This window comes from Triticum aestivum, chromosome 1D, assembly GCF_018294505.1.
Source record: "Triticum aestivum cultivar Chinese Spring chromosome 1D, IWGSC CS RefSeq v2.1, whole genome shotgun sequence".
In the NCBI taxonomy this organism is placed as follows: domain Eukaryota; kingdom Viridiplantae; phylum Streptophyta; class Magnoliopsida; order Poales; family Poaceae; genus Triticum; species Triticum aestivum.
In genome coordinates, this window is record NC_057796.1 from 53,167,163 (window position 1) to 53,170,869 (window position 3,707).

The window sequence follows — 3,707 nt, forward strand, 5'->3', positions numbered from 1 at the left end:
ATGATTTTACTACCTGAACAATCTTGAGGTATTGAAATTGGCACTTCTGGTCATCTAACGTTGCTCCAACATGTACGTTCTACAAATATGTCTTTTCAGACTTCCTCATAGAACATATTCTTGCCTTAGTTGTTAGTCTCTGAATTAACAGTGCTTGCATTTCTGGACATGTATGGCCATTGACCGCTCAATGCTCTGTCTCTTTCTAAACTACAGTAACAAATTACCATAGGACCTCAAACTACATTGCTTGTAAAATGTTAAAATTATCTTTGTATTTTATTGTTAAACAGTATTTGTCTGACTTCTTCAAACATGGTACGCATGTCAAACCTCGAGTTCAGTTCTTTTTTGTTTTTGAGCTTGAAGTACTAAACATCTCAATCCAAAAGTTCATTGGGCAAATCAGGGGAATTTATTCTATCATACTTAAACTTTTGTTTCTAAGAGCTTCGTGTTACTTTGCATTTTGAGGGATCTATCTCACCTCAATCTCCCAGGATCAATACCTGATTTTTCGCCATCACTTATGTGTATGTATGTGTCCTTCCTGATCTGACTCAGTGTTTCCAAACTGTGCAGCACAGAGCCCATTAAATATGCTATTTCTTCGTCTGTATGTAGATTCACCCACAAAGCAGCAGTGTATCAATCATGATTTCGGGAGACCGTAACCAAAGCCAGGCTGTCAATGTACACCTTATGCATGAGTTGCACCTGATAATATATTTAAGGTCTTAAAAGTTTGTATTATATTATGTAATGTCAATTGTTTTTAGGAAATAATTGCCAAATTCAGCCCTAGTTACCTACTGAAAGATTTTTATGTTTACTGAGCTAATATGTTCTTCAAAACTATTCTTATTAGGTTATCAAATTGTTCTTTCATGTGATGAGTGTAGAATTGTATTGAATAATTGTTGATACAATATTGTGCCGGTACAAGAAGTATATATAAGAGCCAAGCCGCACCTGACCTAGCCTTATTACAAACCGAGTAGGAGTCTTAATTCTAATACAAGTTGTATTCTAACATCCCCCGTAGTGTCAACGGTAGGCTCGACGACGTTGAGACTGAAACGAATGTCTTGAAACGGAGTAGTCGCCGGGCCTTTAGTAAAGATATCAGCAAACTGAGCAGAAGTAGGCATGTGGAGAACGTGAACTTGACCGAGAGCCACCTTCTCTCGAACAAAATGAATGTCGATCTCAATATTCTTGGTGCGACGGTGTTGAACCGGATTCCCTGACATGTAGACAGCTGAAATATTATCACAGTCGCAACCAAACCGTATCAGCAACTGCATGAGCCACATCGCAGTACTCAGCTTCAGCAGACGAGCGGGAGACCGTAACCTGCCTTTTTGAAAACCAAGAAACCAAATTGTTACCAAGAAAAACACAAAATCCGGATGTGGACCTACGAGTATCTGGACAACCAGCCCAGTCTGCATCAGAGTAAGCTGTCAAGGAGGTGGGAGAGGATTTGTTGATATGAAGACCTAAGTCTAGTGTGCCTTTGAGATACCGAAGAATACGTTTGACATGATTGTAGTGTGGAATACGAGGATCATGCATATATAAACAAGCTTGTTGGACAGCAAAAGAAATTTCAGGACGAGTGAGAGTAAGATACTGAAGTGCACCGGTAAGACTACGATAAAGAGAAGGATCAGAGAAAGGATCACCGTCGGTAGAGAGTTTGGAACCTGTATCAACAGGGGTACGGGAAGTTTGACAATCAAGCATACCAGCACGAGAAAGAAGATCCAGAGTGTACTGACGTTGAGACAAGAAAAGTCCAGAGGAGTCACGGATAACAGCAATACCTAAGAAGTGGTGAAGAAGACCTAAATCTGTATAGAGAATTCGTGGCGAAGAAGAGAGATAATATGATCTAAAAATTGTTGTGAGGAAGCTGTGAGGATAATATCATCAACATATAAAAGAAGGTAAGCAGTGTTGTTGTTGTGATGAAAGGTGAAGAGTGAAGTGTCAGAATGGGAAGGGGTAAAACCGATGGTTTGAGCATAAGTAGAAAAGCGTTGGAACCAGACACGTGGTGCTTGTTTAAGACCATAAAGAGATTTTTGAAGAAGACAAACATGATTAGGATAGGAGGAATGTTCGAAGCCAAGAGGTTGTTGACAACAGACTGTTTCTTGAAGAGAGCCATGAAGAAAAGCATTTTGACATCTAGTTGATGAATTGGCCAGGAAGATGAGACGGCGATGCTAAAGGACAGTGTGAATAGTGATGGGCTTGACAACTGGAGAGAAAGTCTCGTCATAATCGATGCCGTGTTGCTGAGAGTAACCACGGCATACCCATCGAGCCTTATAACGTGCAAGACTCCCATCAGAATTAAATTTATGGCGAAAAACCCATTTGCCCGAAACGATATTTCTATTGGAAGGACGAGGAACTAACTGCCACGTGTTATTCTGCAGAAGGGCATCATATTCATCTTTCATAGCTGCGGCCCAATTAGGATCTAGGAGAGCTGATTTGTAAGGTTTGGGTAGAGAGGAAGGAGATAGAGATGCATGAAGATTGAGACGATCTTTTGCAGGTAAAGGAAACCCGGACTTGGCACGTGTGCGCATGGTATGATCGTTAGTAGGAGCTGGAACGGGAATAGCACGAGCGGGAGGGGTGGGGGAAGATGTGGTGGACGCGTCCAGCGCAACGAAGGAAGCAGACGCGGGAGATGGCGGTGAAGACTGCGACGGCAGGAGGTCTGCCGTGCCAGAGTGTAATGGGTTTTCCTCTCTCTGCCGGAACAGAGGTGATGACAAAAGTGGTCACGGCAGGATCCTCTACCGCGGCAGAGGATTCGGCTGGTTTCGCTGGATAGGTCGGCAGGTGAAAGAAGGGAAGATGATTGCGACGAGAGGGACTAGTGGACGGCGTGGGTGAGTTGGGATCTAATTGTTGACGCTCGGAAAAGGGGAAAATGTTTTCAGCAAATGTTACATGATGAGACACATGAATATGACCACTAACAAGATCTAGACAACGACAACCCTTGTGCTCGTCAGAAAAACCTAGATGGACACACAGGGTAGAGCGCGGGGAGAGTTTGTTAGGAGAAGTGGAGTAGGAGTTTGGGAAACAAAGACAACCGAAGACGCGAACGTCGGAGTAATTTGGATGAGAGAGAAATAAAGAGAAGTAAGGAGTAGTTTGTGGGTTAACCTTGGATGGACGAATATTGAGTAAATATGTGGCCGTGTGGAGGGCCTCAGCCCAGAACTTCGGAGGCATAGAAGATTGAACAAGCAGAGTGCGAATGATGTCATTAAGAGTACGAAGAGAACGCTCGGCTTTGCCGTTTTGAGGGGAGGTATAAGGACAGGAGAAATGCAAGAGAATTCCATATTGTAGAAAGAAATTTTGATTTTTAAAGTTGTCAAATTCACGACCATTATCACATTGTATGAATCTTATAGGGAGGAAAAAGTGGACCGAGACATAGCGCTGAAAGTTAAGGAATATATTATGAACGCCAGATTTGTTGCGTAAAGGAAAAGTCCAAACATAATGAGTAAAATCATCAAGAATCACGAGATAATACTTAAAACCAGATACACTTTCTATTGGTGATGTCCAGAGATCACAATGAAGTAATTCAAAAGGAAAAGTACTAGAGGATTGAGAGGAACTAAAGGGAAGGCGAACATGTTTGCCCAATTGACATGACTGAC

General features: G+C 42.2%; 1 protein-coding gene across 1 annotated transcript in view; it reads left to right on the forward strand.

Moving 5' to 3' along the window:
• The window catches only part of LOC123180239 (protein Rf1, mitochondrial), a gene marked incomplete in the record, with an annotated part of 4,758 nt that extends 3,760 nt beyond the window's left edge, over nt 1–998 (forward strand). Inside the window, 1 exon segment of the mRNA XM_044592222.1 lies at nt 583–998.
• Between the last annotated feature and the right edge of the window lie 2,709 nt (nt 999–3,707).